Consider the following 24493-nt stretch of genomic DNA (forward strand, 5'->3'; position numbering starts at 1 on the left):
TATAGTGCTCTATTATCTAATTTTGTAATAGTGCCCTATTATCTAATTTTTTATTAAATTATCTGTTTTCTATTTTCATCAGCTATGCATAATCAACAAATTGTGTTTCCAGGACACTTTTTATTACATATACTTATTCCTATTATTTTACAACAGCTACCGCCAACCCTTTTGTTGGTAGTTGAGTGCTGAACCGTTTGCACCACCCAGGACTCCTTTAAATAATTATTATTACATAAATACTTAAAATTATACAATTATTTCACTAATATATCTTAAAATTAATTTTCAATTAAAATAACTCCAAAAGAGTTCTGCCAGGAATAGATGTGCATGTGTTTCTATTAATTAAAAATTAGAGTATGGCTGATAATCAGAGTTTCTCTTCATTAAGTCTGAATTAGTATAATCAGCCATGGAGAAAAAACTCCTCTAGCAAAACTGTTCATAGGGAAAAATAACTTGTTAGTCTATTAAACTTAAAGGTAGGCTAACACAAAAATATTATTTGATAAGATGAATAATAAAGATTCTTTTAATGTGTACAATGTTTCTGAACAGCAAACAGTGAAGAACCAACAAGTACATTTTATTATTTTTAAGAACTATATTTACATTCGTTTATAAGTATGAAAATAAAAGACTTAAACAGCCTAATCTTTAAAAACAAGCAGAATTATACACATATGAATTGGGGTTTCAACAAAGTTGTTGACAGATTAGCTGGCAAGTATTTCTCAGTAAATGTTTCTTCTTTACTCCACTCTTGGTCCTGGGCCAGGTCCCTTTTAAAATTGGATTTGAGATTAACATAAGACCTCTGGTCCATCCTATGATTATGAGACCATATACCAATAATTCTTCTAATGATGATAATAAATATGATTATGGAGATAAGCAAATAAATAGCTAACAGAATTGAACAACTTACTGGGTTGAGTGATCTTGTCGAATTTCCTCAAAAAACATATACAATCAATCCTCTGTTTATAGATTCTGTACCTGCAAATTCACTAACTTGCTAAAATTTATTTCTAACCCCCAAATCAATACTAAAGGTGCCTTATGGATCATTCTCAGACATGCGCAGAGTGGCAAAAAATTTCAGTTGCCCGTGCGCACATATCCACATTCAAACAAGATGATGCTGTGCCTTGTTTCTGTTCTTATACTGTAAACAAGTGTCCTTTTTAAGGCCTATACGATGTCACATTTTTCACATTTTGAGCTTTTTTTTGGTGATTTTGCTGTTTAAAATTGCCCCAAGCATAGTCCTGAAGTACTGTTTAATGGTCCTAAGCACAAGGAGACTGTGATGTGCCTGCGTTAGATAAGCTTCATTCAGGCCCTACCAAGACAGTGCTGTTGGCTGTGATTATCAATGTTAATTAATTAATTATCAGTGTTAATTTATCTGTGTTTCTTAAAGCAGAAACACAGATAAAACAAGATTATGTACTGGTCTGTTGAAGAAAATGTGATCAAGGGCTCACAGGAACCTAACCTTGTACTTCCCCTGAATCAATGATTCAGTATTTGCGGCTATTTTATAGAACATAATTACTGTGATAATGATAATGAGAATTGCACATACAGATATACATACAGATATAAAGATATACAATATACATTTAGAATCCTAGGCAGTAGAACTTATAAATTGGTAAGAATTATAAATATCATTTAGTATAGTCCCCTCATCATAAGTAAATGATTTTTCCCAGGTGATATGGCACTATTTAAAAACATTGCAATATTTTATTTAAAAAAGTACTGACAATGAAGTAGAATCAATGAATTCAAACGACATTCATTCACTCACTCAGAGATAGTTCTGAATGCAAAGAATTAAGGAAGATGAGACATGCACAAATAACTGTGGCAAGGGGTAGTAATCTCAAAACTATACAGTAAAACCAGCAAAAGCTGGAACTCGTGTAAGGTGGAAACCTGTCAGAGAAGGAAAATCGAATATTTTCCACTAAAATGAGTGACAGAAAAATGGTAAGACTGCACCCTGTCAAAGGCAGAAAACTTGCAAGACCTGGAAAAACAAGGCAGTCCCATCGAGTTCCAGCTCTCACAGGTTTCACTGTATAAGAAATGAGTAGTATCTAATGAGAGTTCCACTCCTATAAGGCAATGGGCACAAGAAATATTCCATAGGAGGCTGGTGACTAGAATGAGGCTCACTGCCTGAAGGTCAATGTTGGGGCAGGGTTATCCTACATATGAAAAACAGCTGGAAAAAAAAAAAAGCTGCCTATTTCTTCCTGGGCAATGGCCTAGGAAGTTATGCACCCAGGAGGGTAGACGGTTACAGTCACAGCTCTGTATTCAGAAACTTAAACCTATACTTGAAAATGACCAAAGCACCACTAAAAACTCATAGGGAAAGGGCAGACTATTCAATATGTGATGCTGGGTAATTGCTTATCCCCATGTGTAAATAAATTTACAACACAGACAAAAAAAATTCACTAGGACAAAAGATCTAAAAGACAAAAGTAAAACATTTAAATTTTAAAATATAAGAGAATATTTTTACTTCAAAGTAAAAAAAAGGTTTCTTAAACATGAAATCAAAAGCATAAGCTGCTTTGTGAAAGTTATTTTTTACAGAAACTAAAATTTAGAAAAAGTTAAAACTATTTGCCATTCACAGTAGAAAAAGATATACTAGACTCTAAGGACACAGAAAAGAATCTTTGAGGAAAGAAAAGACAAAGATGAAAGGATAATATGATGAGCTGGAACAACAACAACAACAAAAAAACCCTAGGATGAAAGTAAGCTCAATTAGTAAAGAAGGAACTGCAAAGAAATGCAAATTAAAATTCACATTGGAAATAAAGAAAAAATGGGCACTGTGGAAACTCAAAGTTTCAAGTTGAAACATAAGAAGCTCCCCAAATGCAGAAGAAGAAAAAAGAAAGATAGTAGGCACGGTAAATAAAAAGTTCTCAAATAAAAATAAAAGAAATAAAGACAAGGTTAAATAATTCTTTCTGAAAACGGAAGTTGGGGAAGGGAAACAATCCAGCATCCATAGATTCTTAAAAGAACTCACCATCTTTTTTGTAAATTTAATCATATGTTCTCTCCAAACATATTTCTATACATTTTAAAACCATATTTTCAAATTACAAATAAAAATGGAAAATATCCTAGGATTGCCAAGACAGTAAAATCAAGCTATCCATAAAGGACAGAAAATCTTTCTGACTTATCTGTAAAGTTAATGCCAGAATATGATAGACATACACACAATTTCTTTAAGGAAAAAGGCCTTTCCATCAAGAAATTTATATTCATTTGTGAATATAACAGAATAACAGTTTTATATAGGCTAGAGTTTAGAAAATAAATACATCATCACCTCTGTATCTTTTTTTCTTTGAACACTACCAAAAATGTTATTCACCTCTTTTACAGATTGATCAAAACTAAGGTTCTTAAGGATGCAGAAATCAGAGGTTAAAGCTATTGGCTAATAAGCAATGAAATCAGTTAAAAAATAAAATTAAATCTAAATTACTATTGTAACAAAATTAAATGCACATAATTAATATTTTGTTAAAAAACCCAATAGCCAAAAAGCACAAATACAGAAACAATTAAATAATAGGAGTAAATCCAAATATATCACTTCTACCCCAGAGAATAAAATTTCATTATGATCAGAGACATTTATGAAATATAATATATATCCAGACACAAAGTAGAAACTGTGTCTCAGTCTCTGATCATAATGAAGAGTAAGAATTTAATATATTTTAAAGATGGCATCACAGATCACCAAAGAATGGAAAAAAACATTCAATAAAAAGTATTAGGAAAAAATGTTAACTGTCTGGGGAAGAAAAAAGCTCCATCTTCAATTCATATTCTAAACAAAAACTATGCTACCTAACATTCAAAGTAGAATGCTATTCAAAGATTAATGAATGGTAAAAATAATAATAATAAGTTTAACATCAGGAGGAAATAAAGGAAAATATCTATCTGATCACAGAGTGGCAGACTTTCTTTAAAAAAAATACATAAAAATTTTGTATATATAAAAATATCATAAAAGTAAAAGGCAATAAAACAAAATTGGGAAGATATTTTCTACAAATATGAAAACTACTAAATTATCTTAAAGCTATGGCAACAAACTGTTTACACATTTATTCAAATGTGAAAGATAAGGCCATCCTCAATAGTTGATAAATTAAAAAACTGAGATATACTTTTAGGCAATCAAAATAATAATGTTCAAATGATGATAAGGGTGCAATGAAATGGACAAAATTTTGGTAACAGTGTATATTGGGACTATTTCTACAAAACAATCTGATAAAATGTGTCAAAGCTTTAAAAATATTCAAATCCTTTTACTCAGTAATTCCTTTTCTTGGAATCTACATTAAGGAAATAACCAGAGATTCAGAAATATATCATCAGACATGGTTTGTTCATTTTAAATTATTTATAATATTAAGAAATTAGAAATAATAATTAGAAATAAATATACAAGTTAGCTAATCATAGCACATTAAATGAAAATTTACATAGCCAATAAAAACGGATATTTGAAGAATATTTAATGACAACAGAAAATGTTCATAATCTAATGTTATTTATTAGCATGTAAAAATGTATATATAGTATGAACCTAATTATGTAAAAACATTATTTGAATGCATAGAAAAATATGAAAGAAAATATGTCAAAATATATCACTTCAGCTGCTTCTGGCCTGTAGACTACTAGTTAATGACTGCTTTCATTCATATGTAATAGCAATTTTGCACTGTAAAATTCAACACATTAATAAACCTTTGCTATTTTATTTTGTTTTAATGTATTCCTTAAAAAAAAAGTGTTTAAGACAACTAATGAGAAGATTGACACAGTGGCTGCAACAATGGGCTCAAGCATAACAACTGTGAGGATGGCTCAGCACTGGGCAGTGTTTCATTCTGCTGTACATAGGGTTGCTATGAGTCAGAGCTGACTTGAGGGCACCTAATAACAACAACAAATAATAATTTAGGCAATCATTCTTCACAAAATGCCATCTTTTATATTTCTTCATCTTTTCTTCGAAATTATTTAGTGTAAATTTAGGGGCTTAGGAATCTGAGAATAAGTTTATCTGGAACTAAAATATAATTTATCTAGATTAAAAAGAAGTACCTTAAGTCACTGTTTTGAATGAAATAAATAAGTTATTAGCATGTTAACAGCCTGTGTATAACAAGTTTAGGAATTCACTGGATGAACAGATAATAAACTGCAGCTCATCAGCAAGGTAGATTAACAGGAATCATATTGGAATTAGAGCCTCAGAATTAATAATTAAAGACGAGATCTTTCTTACTACAGTCTGTTGCACCAACTTCCAGGAATAGTGGATGTACTACTAAATATTTCCCATTCCGCAAGTCTGATTTTTCTTAAACCCAAATCTGGGCATACATCATCATTATTCAAATCTTGTGAATTAGGTTTACTAGCTATATTATTAATCATGAGGGGGAAAAAAAGAAATTAAGTCCTTTCTTCAAAGTTTAGTCAGTGACTTTTGAGATTAAGATATAATATTTGGAGTTCAAGAGATAAGATTGAGGTGGACTAGGTTCCTGGAGCTCTAATGATTTTTTGGATTATATGATTCTAAAAAAAATAATTTCTTGCCTCATGTACTCCATCAATAAGGTTACTTTGCCTATCAACTTTAAAGAAGTTTTAAAAATGTGTGTTGAATACTTTGTAGTTAAGTTTCTATCCATTAATGTCATCTAATTAAAATGACTAGCTCTTCACAGCATATCCCAAATTTTTATGTATTGAGTTTTGATTTTTATTCAGTTAAATAAATTTCCAATTTCCTTTTTGATATCTTCTTTGACCCATAGGTTATTTAGAAGTATGTATTTAATTTCCAAATATTTGGGGAATTTTTCATAAATCATTGTGTTATTGATGTCTAACTTAATTTCATCGTGGTCAAAGAATATATTTCATATGATATGAATCATTTTAAATTTATTGAGATGAGTTTTATGGCCTAGAATACAATCCACCCTGGTAAACGTTCTCTTGTGCATTTCAAAAGAATGCATGCGTATTTAGCTGTTGGCGGACAGAATGTTCTGTAACTGTCAATTAAGTTAGTTGATAGTGTTCATATCTTATCTATATCCTAACTAAATTCTGGTTTACTTGTTCTGTCAATTATTGAGAGAGACGTGTTAATTGTGGATTTATCAATTTCTCCTTGCAGTTCCATCAGTTTTTCCTTCATGTATTTGAAGTTCTGTTATTAGATGAATAAAAATTTACTGTTGTTATATCCTTCTGATGACTTGATTCCTTTATCATTATAAGATAACCTTCTTCATTGCTGATTACATTTTTTGCTCTACATTCTTGTCTGATATTAATATAGCCATGCTGCTTTCTTTAGACCAGCGTAAGCATGGCATATCTTTTTCCATCCTTCTTTTACTTTTAGCCTGTCTGTATCTTTATATTTAAAGTGCAGGTCCCGGGTGGTGCAAATAGTTTGCACTTGACTAATAACCAAAGGCTGGTGGTTCAAATCCACCCGGTGGCGCCATGGAAGAATGACCTGGCAATCTGCTACCATAAAGATTACAGCTAAAAAAAACCTTAAGGAGTAGTTCTACTCTGTCACACATCAGAATCAACTCAATGGCCACAGGTAGTAGGGTAGATTTACAGCACTTGTCTTATAGCCATCATAGTTGAGACTGCTTTTTACAGACAATCTGACAATTTTTTCCTTTTAATTGACTCTGAAAATAAATATCACTTTGTACATATGCTACTATTTTAATATTGTTTTGGAAAAATATGACCTTATAAATTGCCATAACTTATAGGGGAAAATTTCAGGGTTTCTGGCTGAGCAAAATAGAATTTAATGAGTAAAATTATGGCTTCAATTTGGTTTTAGCTGGAACTTAATTTTTTAGATGAAGGAACAAAGAAGACCACACTATTGATTCCTGACCCAAATCATGCTTTTTTATATTCTTGGCAAAATTATTATTTTTATTTTATAATTATTATTTAAAAATAAACAATATTCTAGTTATATATGACCATGAATAATTTATGAATATGATAATATAATAATTACCACATGTGTAGGCAACATTTGATAAACACAAAATTCAGTGTGTGGCTTTGGTGTATGAATGAATAAAGCTCTTAGCTCAGTGGTTATGTGATGGAAAGTAAGGCAATTCCTATTCTCATTCTTTAAACAATGGATCAATTTAGGGAAGAAAAAACAAAAAAAAAACCGACTAAAAGTACTCTTGATAATTAGGTGGAATTGTTGAGCCTCCATGAATAGTTAAATCAAATATACTTGATACATGTATTAAAAATAATGAAATTTGAGAAAGACATTTTAAAGATTGAAAAGCAACTACAAATATAAATCCTAGCATATTTATAGGAATTATGACTATAAAAGAAGAAAATGTGTCTGCTAGTCTTGAAATATAGTTTAATCGTGAGGTATTTAAGTGGGTTTTAATATCATTTAAGCAATGAACAAATAAGTAGTCAAGCAATTTACTGACACTATGTAATTAAAGTTCCTCTGTCCCCTTTAACTACACCAAGAGTTATTTAATTTGGAATATAAAATTTTAACCTTTAAAATTATTTTATGTTCTATTCTTATTTGTTCTGGAAGCCACTATTTCTGGATTGGATTCTGCAACTTAAGAAGGATGTCCGGAACTTAAATCAGATTCAGACAAAAAACATTAATTAAGCGCGGAGAAAGGCTAAAGGCATTATGGCTAAATATTTCAAAGAACAAAGGCAATTTTAATAATAGCCTTAAACACACTCAAGATTATATTTCAAAGAGCATGGTCAGCAGCTGTTTTCAATGTCCATTAGTGATAAAATAAGGAAAATGGGTTTACATTTGAGCATGAGGAATAATGAAAATTACTGAGAGGGTTGAAACAAAAACAGATGACCCAAACTGACCTATCTGGCTGTATGACTTCTCAACTCTTTCATCCACTCATCCTAGATCACTTAGGTTTTTTTTTTTAGATTCCTAAGTATGCTGTTTGTTTATGCCATTCCCTCTGTCCATAACAACACCATTCTCTCTCCCCCTTATCTGTCAATGTCTACTTACCACAGCCAAAGTAATGACTTGCTCATCTGAAATCGCAAAAGCACTTCGAGTCTCTCTGGCATGTATCACTTTTTTATTATGGTCATTTGGGTATGGTTCCTATATCCTCTACTAGAGTATAAGCTTCTTGATGATATGAATCATGTCACCTTCATAGCATTTATATTTAGCACAGTGCTTGGTAAAAAGCAAAGGAAATTGAGTTATCTAGTGCTGCTATAACAGAAATACCACAAGTGGATAGCTTTAACAAAGAGAAATTTATTCTCCCACAGTCAAGTAGGCTAGAAGTCTAAATTCAGGGCATTAGCTGCAGGGGAAGGCTTTCTCTTCTCTGTCGGCTCTGGTGGAAGGTTGCTGTCATCAATCTTCCTCTGGTCATGGAGCTTCTCTGCACAGGTACCCCAGGTCCAAAGGACGCACTCTGTTCCCGGTGCTGCTTTCTTGGCAGTATGAGGTCCCACTCTCTGCTTGCTTCTCTTCTCTTATATTTCTTGTAAGATAAAAGGTGGTGCAGGCTACGCTCCAGGGAAACTCTCTTTACACTGATCAGGGATGTGACCTTAGTAAGGGTGTTAAAATCCCACCCTAATCCTCTTTAACATAAAATTACAAACACAAAATGGAGGACAACTACACAATACTGGGAATCATGGCCTAACCAAGTTGACACATATTTTTGGGGGACACAATTCAATCCATGAGAGAAATTATGTTTTTTTTTTCCCCAAATAAATAATATGTTTAAGGCATAGCTTTCCAAGGAGAGTTTGCTGACTTACGAATTAATCTTGCCATGTGATCTAGTAATGAATGCAGATTCTGGGACAAAGTTACTTCATTTATGAATTTGCTAAGAGCATGACAGATACATGGAAGGCTTATTTCTTCTAATTCTATGAATTAAAGTCAACTGCTCAGATACTTTCGATCTTAACCACTCTCTGACTCAGTTTTGTTAACTGTCCTTCACACTGTATAACCCATTACCATCGAGTCGATTCAGACTCATAGCAACCCTAGAAGACAAAGCAGAACCGCCCTGTAGGGTTTCCAAGGCTGTAATCTTTACAGAAGCAGACTGCCACATCTTTCTCCCACAGCGCAGCTGGTGGGTTCAAATCATCGACCTTTCGGTTAGCAGCTAAGCACTTAACCACTGTACCATCAGGGCTCCTTTCACACTGTATAGCTGACTAGAAAAACCTCAAGCTGTATAATGGATCTGGGGGAGATTTTAGCCTCCAGAGATGTCTCAAATGGACTGATTTTTGTTAGCTTGTTTAAACTTCATTAACTTAAGAAACATGGTTTTGTGTGGTTGGAAACATAATACATCTTATCTCATCTTTAAAAAAGGGACTTTACTCTTCCCTTACCCTTAGTAAGAATCAACTAGATGGCACACAACAACCCTTAATATAACCACCTATTACAATACTGTAGAGTTAATTCAAATCTATGATATTTGTAAATTAAAATATATATGTATATATATTATATATATATCTGGGTTTCTAGGCTCAATGTTTGACACAAGGAAGCGCCATTATTCAATTGAACCTTCTGATGTTCTTTTACCACTCTGCAAAGAATACTTTCAGAAATAAAATTTGATTTATTTATGTTTTTTATTCACCATTTCCTCTGGCTTTTCCAGAGACAGGAATGAGTTAAGCTGGTATAGTAAGTCCAGACAGAGTTCACATAGAACCTGAACTACCATGAGAAACAAGATTATTAGAAATGGACTTTTGGCATAGTACTTAATTTTTAAGGTGGTAAACCAAGAATTTATTCTACCTACTCTATTTGTGGGTCCTTTCTTAATGATCAGATGCCATTTTTTATTTAAATGAAGATTTGGGAACTTGCTATAGAAAACAGAAAAATAATCAATTTTTAATACAAAGACTAGTTCAATATTGAGTTAGTCAATAAACAATTGATTTTTTTTTTTGCTCAGGAGAAAGGTTACAGGTTAATTAAACTAAAGCTACTGTATAAGGTAGATGTCTCCAAGCTTTTAATAGTTTTTTAAACAACAGTAAAGTGTTTTTTGCATGTATATGGTCATGTTATACTAAACAGAGCTTTTTAGGGATCTCAATCACCCATTTATCTGTATCTTAGAACAGATTTTAAACACTTTTATACGAAGAGTTTTGACCATGTCTTTGGGCTATGCCTTTCTCTTGCCTTCAAGGAGATAGGAGGCCTTCCATTCACATGTGTGCCATGGCTTGATTATCTATTAAGTCAAATAGACATATTTAACTTGCAGTATAAAATAGGTGTCCTCCTTTTAGGCAGTGTCTTAGTCATCTAGTGCTGCTATAATAGAAACACCACAAGTGGATGGCTTTAACAAAGAGAAGTTTATTCTCTCACAGTCCAGTAGGCTACAAGTCCAAATTCAGGGCATCCGCGCCAGGAGAAGGTTTTCTCGGTCAGCTCTGAAGGAAGGTCCTTGTGATGCATCAGTCTTTTCTTGGTCTGGGAGCATCTCAGTGCAGGAACCTCAGGTCCAAAGGATGCGCTCTGCTCCCAGCACTGCTTTCTTGGTTGTCTGAGGTTCCCATGTCTCTCTGCTTACTTCTCTCTTTTATATCTCAAAAGAGATCGGCTTAAGACACTATCTAATCTTGTAGACCTCATCAATATAACTGTCGCTAATTCATCTTATTACATCATAGTGCTAGAGTTTACAACACATAAGGAAATCATATCAGATTTCAAAATGGTACACCATCATACAATACTGGGAATCATGACCCAGCCAAGTTGACAGATATTTTTGGGAGACACAATTCAATCCATGATACTCCACCCTTGGTCCCCCCAAAATTCAGGTCCTTGCCACATGTAAAACATATTTGCCCCATCGTATCATAGCAAAAGTCTTAAACCAACTCCAAGTCCAAAATCTAAAAATTCCTCTTCATCTGTGAAATCTAGAATACAAGTTATCTGCTTCCAAAGGTACAATGACAGAACAGGCACAAGCTAGACATTTCATTACAAATGGGAGAAACTGGAAGGAAAGAAGGGATAACAGGCTTCAAGTAAGCCAGCAGAACACTTTACATTAGCCTTCAAGGCTTTGCAAATAATCTTCTGTTCTCTGAGACAATTTACACAATGGCTCTGCCCTATAGCTTCTAGGTATTCACCACACTCTCCAGATTCTGAGTAGAGGCGCTTCGGCCCTGGGCTTCTGAGTAGAGGCGCCTTCCAGCCCCCTGGGACAGCAACTCTGTTCCCTCGGCTTTAGGTGGCCCCATTCTCCTAGTCCATCTGAGTGCGACTCCACCCTTAGAAACACCAGAGGCCATGGCTCCACCCTTTGTAACTCCAGAGGTCATGACCATACCTTTTCAGACTGAGGCAGCTCGGCTTCTTGTGTTCCTTGTTTCTTCAGCTTCTCCTTCCTGTGGCCTCTTGGCCCTTGGGCCTCACACTCCCATCTGCTCTGCTGGGGCAAGTGTTCCAAAGCTCTGTAACTCCACCGATAAGTGCTCAGAGGCACCCCACTCCACCAGGAAGCCGCTGGTGCACAGGCACTCAGCTCTGTCGCTCTGTCATTCGGCTCCAGTGCCATCTCACACTGGTCTCCTGGTACTGCTGCTGCTGCTGGTTCTCTGCCGCTACCGCATCTCTGCTGCTGCAGGTTCTCTGCTGCTGCTGGTCCTCTGCCGCTGCCACTCCTCTATCCATTCACAGATTCAAAACCGGTTCCACACTTGAAGTATCCGTTAGAGCAGCACCCCACTCCTGGTACCAAATTCTGTCTTAGTCATCTAGTGCTGCTATAACAGAAATACCACAAGTGGATGGCTTTAACAAAAAGTTTATTCTCTCACAGTCCAGTAGGCTACAAGTCCAAATTCAGGGCATCAGCTCCAGGAGAAGGCTTTCTCTCTCTGTCAGCTCTGGACGGAGGTCCTTGTGATGCATCAGTCTTCCCTTGGTCTGGGAGTATCTCAGCGCAGGAACCTCAGGTCCAAAGGATGTGCTCTGCTCCCAGCACTGCTTTCTTGGTGGTCTGAGGTTCCCATGTCTCTCTGCTCACTTCTCTCTTTTATATCTCAAAAGAGATTGGCTTAAGACACTATCTAATCTTATAGACCTCATCAGTATAACTGTCATTAATCTATCTTATTACATCATAGTGATACAGTTTACAACATATAAAGGAATCACATCACATTACAAAATGGTACACAATCATACAATACTGGGAATCATGACCCAGCCAAGCTGACAGATATTTTGGGGGGGCACAATTCAATCCATGATAGGCAGTAAAATCTAAAACTCACTGTCATCTACATTTAATCAAAAACTCGGCTAAAAACATAATGAGGATTGCTTAACAGATACAAAATGCATCCATCCTTCCAGATACTCCTGTATTCATTTCTAAATTGAACCAGATGAACAGAGAGTAGAGAACTGAATTAACAAGTCCCTAATAAAAAATAATAAGCAACATTTATTCAGTTCTTACTATGGGGCTGGCACTGTGTTTAGTACTTTATAAGAATTATTTCATTTAACGCAGTGGTTCTCAACTGGAGCCATTTTGCTTACAGGGGACCTAAGGCAATGCCAATAGACACTTTTGTTTGTCACAACCGGATGGGAGGATGCTACCAGCATCTAGTGGGTAGAGACCAGGGATGTTGCTAAACATCCTACAATGTACAAGATAGTTCTCCACAACAAAGGATTATCTGTCCAAAATGTCAGTGGTATAGAGGTTCAAATATTCTGATTTAATAAATAATCCTGAGAAATAAGGGTTATTATTATCTCCTCCATTTTAGAGATGAACAAGTTGAGGCAGCGAAAAGTTAATAACCTTCCACAGTCGAATACCTGGTAACTGGCACTGACATGATTCAAAGCCACAATTTATGAGATATCAGGGCCTGAATTCAACTACCACACTAAAGTGCCTTTACCATGATATCATTTCTTTTTCACCTTAAAAAGTTAGGAAAATAACAAATTAAACTCAAATAAGTAAAAAAATAAAAAATAAAAACTATAAAAAGGAATAATAATAAAATTCATAAATACAGAAGTTGGTTTTTTGAAAAGATTAATAAAATTGATAATTCTCTAGCAAGACTAATCAAGAAAAAAGACTGAAAACACAAATTACCACTATCAAAAATTTTTTAAAAAAGATATTGCTACACATCTTAGAGTCTTTAAAAGCATAATAAGGGAATATTATAACCAACTTTATGGCAATAAATTTGACAACTCAGATGAAATAAATAATTCCTTGAAATAGCCATCCATTCTTCCTCTCAACAGTCTATTCTTCACACACCAACAGAATAATCTTTCAAAAATATAAGGTCTCTTCCCTGCTCTCAGTCATCCACTGACTTTCCATCATATTCCGACTAAATCTAAAGCCCTTTCCAAAGCCTACATGGACCTACATGTCCTGGTCCCTGGTCCAGAAGCACTGCCCCTCATGCACATACTCCAGCCACCCTGGCTTCCTTTATGTTCCTTGAACAAGCAAAGTACATTCCTATCTCAGGGTTTTTGCACTTTCATGCAGGTCTCTGTTTAAACATCACTTCCTAAGAGGCCTTCCCTACTCACTTATATGAAAGTATTACGTACCCCAACCTGGTCACTCTCTAGCCCCTTAATCTGTATCATTTTTCTTTATACCATCTTGATAAATAGCTATGAGAAATAAAGTTCAGTTCAGTTTCAGTATTTGGCTAAAATCTGCTATTTGTCTTCACCTTCTGGTAGGCCTAACAAACAGATGTCTACTTTAACATTGTTCGGACCTCCTGAAATGAATTTTATCAATATTTGTATAAGTACAGAAGTTACTACTCGTTCTCGTAAGTGTAACAATGTAGTAATAGTATTAGGCATGTATTTAGATTGATTTTAAATATTGGATTATTAACTATCATATATAGATACTCATTTTATATACCACTTGGAGTGAAAATAACCCCTTATGTGGTCTACAGATTAAAGTCTCTCAGTCTGAGTTATAGATACGTATTTATTATTGTAAGAGTAAAATACAAAACATAATGATTATTTTGAAAACTTTGGATTTTGTGTAAAAAAACTAAAAACTTTATATAGTTCAATAAATAAGAAAACAGATTGATAATATAAATATTAAGATAGATAATAAAAATAGATAAATAGAAAGAATAATGTTGGAAGCATTTTGAGCCAAGTAATATTAATAAAAATGTAAATAATACAAAGTATAATAACAGTCATAATTCAAATATTTGTAGAATTGTTTGGCATACTAGCATTTGCAACATTAAATAAAATAACATTTAAGACCAAAACTTAATTGTAGGTTATTTAGTTCTATTTAACCATGAGTCCTTCAAGGAGAAATCTTATTTGGGAATAATTCTACTTTTGTGAGGGTGAAATAACAACAGAATGTCATCTTTTCCATCTCAGAACTTCTCAAAGAGGAAAAAGCTCTACTATAAATTATAAAAATGTTCAATATAAATCTTCTTCACTCCAGATTTAAATAATAGAAAGACTGAAGAAAATAAAGAAAAATTAGGTACATCAAATATTGTTTCATTTATCAAATTTCAAGACAATAGACATTAAAACAAATACTTATTTAGAAAAATTTTCTTATTGATGTTTTGAGTCTATGGAATTAAAAAAAAAAAAAACTTGACAAAATCATTGATGTGAATTACCAATCATTTTCAGGAGATGAAGTAAAAGGAGTTTTGAGATTTGCCTAAGCTATGAATCTTATTTTCAAGGTTCTTTTCAGAAAACATGTTACTGAAAGTTAATTTTCTTAAATTATTTTTACTGTATAAAAAACTTGATATTATTAGTAGTATTGTTATGTAGTCTACTGAATATTCCTTTATATCGTGTACATCAATTAGACATGGATGTACAGCCAAAAGTCCTTTAAAAGTGTGACAACATGTAAATTAACAATCACTGCTTTCCTTGGTTGTAAGAAATTTCTAGTCACAAATAGCTAACAACAAAGTCAATCTGACTGAAGATACATTATAGAATGGGAAATCTGCAAGCAGAGTGTCATGTAATTATCACTGACAACGGAAAAAGTGTAGTGAAAGTGATGACAGATTTAGGAATCACAAGCATATGATGTTTTGTTCACAAGCTTCCACTGTGTGTTTAGAAATAATAAAAACACAGCATGTGATAAACCAAAAAACCAGTTGCCATGGAGTCGATCATGACTCATGGAGCAGCCTGTGACAGGACAGACTTCTTGACTATAGCAGAAAAACTGTCAATGACTTTTATTGTTCTTCTTTAGCCAGGAAAAAACTACATGACGTGTGAGACATCTGCAACTATCTTATCATATACTTATAAACTATGCTCAAACAAGATAGAATGGTAGCCTTTAAAGGGTAAAAATGGCTGCTTGAACCAAGAAAGCTTTGACACACTATTTTGCAAATAAGGGTACTGACATAGCCATCTTGCTAACAATCACTAGTTACTTGCAAGAAATTAGTTTGTTTGCTACAACCTGCTGATTCTTCAAGAAACCACACTTGCCCTACGAGTTTACATATTCTTTGCATGATTTCTTCTGTAAAGATCCTCTTACTATGCCACTCCAGGAAGCTGCTGAAACTAGTATGCATGTGATGAAACCTGAGATGCAGATACAAATTTAGAGAATATTCTGTTATCTTGAAAGCCAATTATGTTGCTATATTGTCACATTTCTAGGACCAAGATTTATCTTCTGTAGCAGTACAAATAGCATAGTTTGTGGGACTGCTTCTATAAACTCCAGATCATCAAAGACCACAGACTAGTGTTTAGCATTCCAAATGTGCAAGATAGTTGGCCACAGGAGGAATTTAACTGAGAGTGCTGAGAAATTACTGTTAATGTACAAAATTTGACTAGGAAAATTTTGTAATACAACTACTATGGTAATAGCTATATTTTAATGGATACAATTTAAGATATACTCATGGCCTCAGTTTATTCTATGATGATGCTAATCCAGCTTCACCTTTGGCAGTATATTAATCTTAAATCTTAGGATTTTGGTCAAAATATATTTTTGATGCAATTCTAATATAAACAAATGTGTTTATTATCTCTTTTATTAAACTCTGGAGTTCCTGATGGCAGGAATTTTGTATTTTCCTCACCTCAGCATTTAGAACAGTGGCTGGCACATAAATATTTGTGAGGTTCAATAAATATTTCCTGAATGATGAATATACATATATATATATATATATATATATATACACAAAACACATCTACAAGGTATCTCTTCTAGCTGAGTAAGTATGTAAAAATAAAGACACTGAAAGTTTTCAAGGCACAACACAGACTTTTTCAATTTTGTTTACACTCATCTTACTATGAATAATTTTCTACCAAGTGTAAAATACTGTACTGGGGACTGTAAGAGTTATTACGGTGAGTTAGGAAAATAAAGAGTTTCCTTTTCCAGGAATGCAAAATACTACAGAATCTTCCAAAATAGAATAAGACACCCTAGAAAATACATTAAAAAATCAACAATCTAATTTTAACAAAATTACTTCTAGGATTTGGGTTCTTGAGAGAAAATAAAACAAGTCTTCAGTGTTAGATTGTCAGTGTAGAGTGTAAAGTTAAACTATAATCTTTATTCGGGTAGATTTAAATAGAAGCCAAAATCTCATAAATACATCATGGATACTATAGAACATAAGGAGCCCTGATGGCACAGTGGTTAAGTGTTCAGCTACTAACTGAAAGGTTGACGGTCTGAACCCACTAGAGGCTCTGCGGGAGAAAGATGTGGCAGTGTGCTTCCGTAAGATTTACAGCCTTGAAAACCCTGTGGGGCAGTTCTACTCTGTCCTGTAAGGCTGCTATGAGTCAGAATAAACTCGATGGCAGTGAGTTTTGTTTTGTTTTGTATAGAATATATCTCAGCAGGCTAAATCATGATTAGAAAGCACGAAAGAGATAGATTAATGTCAAGCTGTTTCAAGAATAACCCTATGATTGATTGAATCATTCCTTTTTTCATGAAATATTTACTGAAAACCCACTGTGGGAGCTACTGATCTACAAGCTTGGATAGAGGAGTAAACAGACATAACGCTCTACCCTTAAGGAGTTTCCATTTCAGTGAAGGAATACATAGACAATACAAATAAATACATAGTATATAAAATATTAGATGGAGATATATGCTATAGAGAAAAAGCATGGAAGAAGGACAAAAAAGACCAGGGAAGGGACAGGGCTGCAATTTGAAACAGGATGGTTATGGGATACCTAATCCCAGAGCTTTCTTGAACATATATCTGGGGAAGAGGATTCCATGCAGAGGAAACAGCAAGGGTAAAGGCCCGGAAAGGGATTGTGCTAGGTTTGTTCACTGAATAGCAACGGGGCAACTATGGCCAGAACAGAGTAAATATGGGAGAAAAAAAATAGGAGAAGAAATCAGGGAGGTAATGCGGACTTTATCTTAAAGGAACCTGTAGGCTATTGTAAGGACTTTGATACTCTGGGTGAGAAGGGAGGTCACAGGAATATTTCCAAGAGAGGAGTGATGTAATCTGACTTGTGCTTTAACCAGAACATTTAAGACTGCTGGGTTAAGATCAACAAGAATGGGAACGAAGGTGGAAAGCAGGACTAGTTAGGGGCGCGGATGCATTAACAATGACTTCAATCAAGATAGTAACAATGAAAGCATTGAGAGGTGTCTCTGAATATATTTTGATTGTACAGGCAAGAAGATTTTCTGGTAGACTGCATGCAGAGTATAAGACGAGTCAAGAATGACTGCAAGACTTCTGGTCTAAAACGCAGGAAGGATGGAGGTGTCATTTACTTTTATGGGAAAGATTGTGGGTAGAACAAGTTTTTTGGTGAAGGACAGGAGCGCAGTTTTGAAAATGTTAAGTTTCAGATTTTCATTAAACATCCAAGCAGAAATACTGAGCACACATTTAGATATACACGTTAGAGTTAGGGAACAGAACCAGAGCTATTAATTCGGGAGTAATCTAAGTTTAGATGGAACTCAAAGTCATGAGACTACATGAGATCACTAAGGGCATGAGTATGGACAGAAAACCAGGGCTTCAAACCGGTTTGTACTGGTTGATATAAACAACAAGATTCCACATAAGAAAAGGGTGGCAGGATTCAGCAGTATATCAGTATACCAGCCACTTGTTTCAATTAGGCCAAAAAATAGGATGGCGTTCAAAAAGTCACTATACATTTTAAAACAAAAGACATGGAACCTTAGTAGAAGCTCAGTCCTAAAAATAAAGCATAAAACTTGCCATTGACTTATGGTGCCCCAACATTGCTTAGCAGTAGAAGTATCCTGGGGAGACGTTCAGGAGTCCATTAAGCATGTCTGGAACACTGGGGTCCATTTAGCACCTGCAAGCCTAACTGAATAATGGAGATGGAGGTCCCTGTAACTATCGTGGCTTAGATAGACTCAATTCATGACCTAGGTTGGAGGAAAAATTACAGGCATAAAGAGTCAGGGGATCTAACTGTGAGATGTTGAAAATACTAGGACAGAGGAATCAAGACAAATGCTGACAACATAAGATTATGAATTGAGTAGAGAATACGCTGAATATAGAGAACGATTAGAATAGAAGAATCATATACTGAGGAAGAATGCAGCAGGGGTTATGTTGCAGGCCATAGGGAAAACAAAGTGAAAATCAGGAACCAAAGAAACTCTCAGAAGAGGTTATTTTCTGAAGAAAAGGCAGAAAAACTTGAAGCTAAGAAAATAATTCTCGAGTTCAAAAAGAAAATAACCTGCCTACTCCATTCATGTACTGCTGCAGTACATCGACAGAGAACTGCCAGAAATTCAAGCCAGATTCAGAAGAGGACGTGGAAACAGGGATATCATTGCTGATGTCAGATGGATCTTGGCTGAAAGCAGAGAATACCAGAAAGATGTTTGCCTGTGTTTTACTGACTATGCAAAGGCATTAGACTGTGTGGATCATAATAAATTATGAATAACATTGCCAAGAATGGGAATTCCAGATCACTTAATTGTGCTCATGAGGAATCTGTACATAGACCAAGAGGCAGTTGTTCGAACAGAACAAGAGGATACTGCATGGTTTAAAATCAGGAAAGGTGTGCAGCAGGGTTGTATCCTTTCACCACACTTATTCAATCCACATGCTAAGCAAATAATCCAAGAAGCTAGACTATATGAAGAAGAATGCGGCATCAGGATTGGAGGAAGACTCATTAACAACCTGCGACATGCAGGTGACACAACCTTGCTTGCTGAAAGTGAAGAGGACTTGATGTGCTTACTGATGAAGATCAAAGACTACGGCCTTCAGTAAAGATTACACCTCAACATAAAGAAAATAAAAATTCTCACAACTGGACCAATAAGTTACATCATGCTAAACGGAGAAAAGGTTGAAGTTGTCAAGGATTTAATTTTACCTGGATCCATAATCAATGCCCACGGAAGCAGCAGTCAAGAAATCATTGCGCAAATCTGCTGCAAAAGATCTCTTTGAAGTGTCGAAAACTAAAGATATCACTCTGAGGACTAAGGTACGCCTGACCCAAGTCATGATATTTTAAATCATCTTCTATGCATGTGAAAGCTGGAAAATGAATAAGGACGACTGGAAAATTGATGCCTTTTAATTATGATGTTGGTGAAAAATACTGAATATACCATGGACTGCCAGAAGAACAAACAAGTCTGTCTTGGAAGGAGTACAGCTAGAGTACTGCCTGGAAGTGAAAATGGTGAGACTTCATCTTACGTACTTGGACATGTTATCAGGAGGGATCAGTCCCTGGAGAAGGACACTATGCTTGGTAAGGTAGAGGGTCACTGAAAAAGAGGAAGACACGCGACGAGATGGATTGACACAGTGGCTTCAACAATGAGCTCAAACATAGCAACCATTGTGAGGATGGTACAGGACTGGGCAGTGTTTCATTCTATCGTACATAGGGTCAATATGAGTTGGAACCAACCTGATGGTACCTAATAACAACAACAATTCATTCATTCTTTCATTAGTTTGTTCATTCATTAATTTAACCAACAGTAAGCTAGGCATTGCAAACACAGTCAATTAAAAAAAAAATGTCCTTGCTCTAAAGGATCTTCTAGAGCAGAGACCAGAGAATGAGTGTCAGCTGTCTGCAAGACTCCCTTTGGCTGAGGTTCCTTGGGTATCTGGGGGCTCTCTGGCTCTCTCTGAATCACCAAGATTCAGAGGGAGTCTTTACATGCCATACAATAGACTGAGGGTCTCTCTACATTGCAGCCAAAATGATCCCTTTAAAACATAATCTGACCATGTTATTTCATTCCTTAAACTCCTCCAATGGCTCCTTTTTGCCCTCAGGATCAAATTTAACTCCTTAATATAGTATCACAGCTTGGATCTTTTCTGCCTCTGCAACCTAATTTATGAACACCCTTCCTTCTTGCACTCTATGCTCTGCTTTCAGTTACTTGAAAGCACAAGGCTTACTCTTGACTCTGGCCTTCACTCTGTCTGCCGTATTCTTCCTTTTCCTCCTCACTTGGTCTATTACTACTCTGTTCTCATCTTAAGCATCTCTTCCCTGGCCCCTGTAGGTTAGGTACTCCTGCTATTTGATCCCATAATACTGTACTTGCTCTATCAATCTTACTGTTGCTGCTTATTTAGTAGTCTATCTTTTCTGGTAAACCGTAAGGATAGTTCCCTGGGGATAGGATGTATGTCTAGTTTGTGTATCTCTTTACATTCAGCAACCTCAGCACAGTGCTTGGCACCAGGAAAGTCTTCATAACATTTACAGGATTTTTAATTGCTAAATAAATGAATGAATGAATGCAAAAACTGTAAATTATGTGAAGGCAAAACTATATCTATTTACTAACCATTGTATCTCCAGTTCTTCACACAGGGCCTAGAATAAAGTAGTTACTTACAGTATTTTTGATGAACTGGATGAATAAACAAATGTCATCTCTGACCCTAGTCACTGTTTCCTCGTTCGTACACAAAGGCTGTATTGAGCTGATACTCTCAGCAGCCCGTTCTTTTCCCTCACGTGTTACATCCCTAAATGCAAGACCCTGGGATCTTAAACTATGGCTGGAATGGGCTCAAGCTGCTGTGGACCTGTCTGAATTTAGTGTGATCATCACACTTTCATAAGAGATCAAAAGCTGCTATTTTCACAGATGCTCGGCAAATATTTCTAATACTCCCTTGTCTACCTAGATTCCTAACTGTTTCTTCCCCAAATAGGTAGCTACATTATTCCCCAAACTTCACAAGTCACTCTGGATATTTTATCTGAAATAGAGAAGGTATATATGAAAACAAAGGATCTATCAGATCTTTGAATAAACAGATGAGAAGTAAATCCCAAATGTTATAGGTTACCTCCGGGAGGTGGACATCTTTGTACATTTATAACTTATATATATATATATATACACACACACACACACACAAACACATATACATATAAAAGCAACCAGGACAGGAAAACTAAATAATACAAAAAGCCATATCCCCAAGTAGTGGCGGAAGTGAGGAATACTGCATATTTCCTGGCTGGAAGGTGAGACGGTAAGCTAACGTTAAGGCTGAAAGTTGAACGTTAGGAGGGTATTTTAACATTAACGTTAAGGCTAAGTGCCTACATAGTTCTTAAGACAATTATACACTGTGAAAAAATATTCAGTTTTGATGACCAGTATTCAGTATACTAGGTATGAACAATCATGCCAGAAAAAAATTGTAGTAATCCATGTAAAATTGCTTTAAAGGATATTAATTTCTGTATCAATATATTTTCATTATAAGCACACAGTATAATTATTAAGCTAACTTACACATATGGTGTAATATAGGCTACCTTTTGCAGCAAGTAACAAAAATTAAAGTCTTTTCCCTTTATAAAAATAATCTAAAGCAAACAATACTGACAAATATATGAAGTGATAAATTATCACAGCCATGCAATTATAACATACTGAAAGAGCTTTAAAGCCAAACCTGTTGCCATTGAGTCGATTCCGACTCACAGCGACCCTACAGAACAGAGTAGAACCGCCCCATAGGGTTTCCAAGGAGCGCCTGATAGATTCGAACTGCCAACCTTTTTGGTTAGCAGCCATAGCTCTTTACCATTATGCCACCAGGGTTTCCCACAGGACAGAGTGAAACTACCACATAGGGTTTCCAAGGAGCAGCTGGTGGATTCGAACTACTGACCTTTTCGTTATCAGCGAGCTTTTAACCACTGCATCACCAATGCTCGGAAAGAGCTTTAGAGGATCCCTGTATTTCTAAAATCACTGACGGACTATTTATCCTCCCTCCTTGCCTTCTACCGCCTTCCTTCCCACCTACACTCCTTTCTTTCTTCCTTTCCTTCCTTCCCCCTCCCTCTCCCTTCCCTTCTCTTTCCTTCCTTCCTCCCTCCCTCCCTTCTTTCCTTCCTTCTTTTCAGCATTTATTGATAGATTATGTGCCAGCCATATACACAGCATATACAAAGATGAGTAAATCAGAGTCTCTGCTTGGTTCTTCTCTACCTGATAATTTTAACCTCATTTTCAGATCCAACGCTTTTTTCTCTAATAATAATCTTACAAACCAGAGAATACTCAGATGAGTCCCACACCGTCAAAGAAGTCCCATTTGTAGGCTTGCAGGATACAGTAAGAAGAAAAGATGAAAAGACAGGAAAACAAGGGAAGATACCCTGGAGGACGTCTCTAAAGAGATGAGAGCATTTGGAATCAAGTATAAAGGTTTAGAGATGAGCCTGCAATAACAGAAGGCCAACTTCTTTTATATTAGAACAAAGATATGAGGATGGGTTCAGAAAGATTTGTCTATAGGTAGGAGAGAAAGGTAGGAAGAGAGAGATATTGAAAGGTTATATCTTTAAGCCTGAATTTTCTCTGTAAAGTAAAAAGTAAGGTATTCTGCTAAGGAAAAGGAGAGGAATGTCAGAACGGAGTTCTCAAGAAAGTAGTGAAGATTTCTACCAGGCACTGTGGAATATAGGACCAGTACTCAGGGCCCGTCCAATACTGGACACTTTATATCTGAAGTACCACTAGCAGAGCTCAGCTGCCTGTGTATGACCCAAATTCAAAGTTTTTCAGGAATGATGAAGCATGAGGAAAAGTGAGTTAGAATACTGAAGATGCTAGGTAAAAAAAGAAAGAAGGAAAAGAAAGAGATGAAGTGATGTACTATGGATTCTAGGCTGAATTGGGCATTGAACTTGGATCTAGAAAGAAAGCACCAGACTAGAAGAACACTGAGCAAGAAAAGACAGAAGGTGTAAGAGAATGAGAACTTGAGAGTGACATGTAGTTGTGGTCAAAGAGTGATACGTATATCTTAGGAGTTCAAAGGAAGAGCAGTTGTGAGTGATGACAAGGTCAAAGATGTGGGTAAGTGTGTGTACTGCTAAAAAAAAAGCATGGATGAAGATTTCTACATACAGAAGGACACAGATCAAGCTACTTATATGATAGCAGAAGCTGGTGTGGTAAAGAAGGCTACATATGAATCAAATGCAACAAGCAGAGAAAGAAGGTAGTAAGTGCAAAAACGATAAAGGAAAAGGGATACATTGCATGTCCCAACTAATCTGTATGCACTATTTGCTATTCCTAAAAGAAATGCACTGTCTTTCTACTTCTATACCATTCTTTATTCTATTCAATTTTCCTGCAGCATCTTGGGACTGGGTTACTTTGAAAAATGTGTACCCATTTGAAAAAGAAAATTTGAAGAAAGCAGCTCCCCAAAGGGAGACACTCTCTAAAACAAATTACTTGGTTATGTATCAGTTCCAGTTATCATCAATATGATCCATCTATACCAAAATTGTAGATTGTTCTCTAAAATTCTCAAAAATGATAAAAAGCGGAGACTTCCAGCAAAATGGCGCTGTAGGCAGAAGCACCACATCGTCCCTCCACAGCCAAGATCTGAAAAACTAAGCCAAACAGAGAAAACAGCAATCCTGAAACCCTAAAACATCAAATGAAGAGATAAAGAACTCAGCCAAACACCAACGGAGTGAGAAAACTGACAGAGAACGGAGAGCAAGGAGAGATTCATGCAAAGGTCCCCTACCAGCTAACGCAGTGCGGATCGGCCATCCTGGACTCCAATCAGAAACCAGCAAATAGGGGGTACGAGAAAGCAGCTTCACAGAGCTTCCAGTGGGAGACAGAACAACTGGTAA

General features: G+C 35.5%; 1 protein-coding gene across 2 annotated transcripts in view; it reads right to left on the minus strand.

Moving 5' to 3' along the window:
- The window catches only part of DYNC2H1 (dynein cytoplasmic 2 heavy chain 1), a 376170-nt gene that overhangs the window by 42748 nt on the left and 308929 nt on the right, over window positions 1–24493 (minus strand). The gene's annotated exons all lie outside the window — the stretch shown is intronic.

This window comes from Trichechus manatus, unplaced genomic scaffold, assembly GCF_000243295.1.
Source record: "Trichechus manatus latirostris isolate Lorelei unplaced genomic scaffold, TriManLat1.0 scaffold00148, whole genome shotgun sequence".
In the NCBI taxonomy this organism is placed as follows: Eukaryota; Metazoa; Chordata; class Mammalia; order Sirenia; family Trichechidae; genus Trichechus; species Trichechus manatus.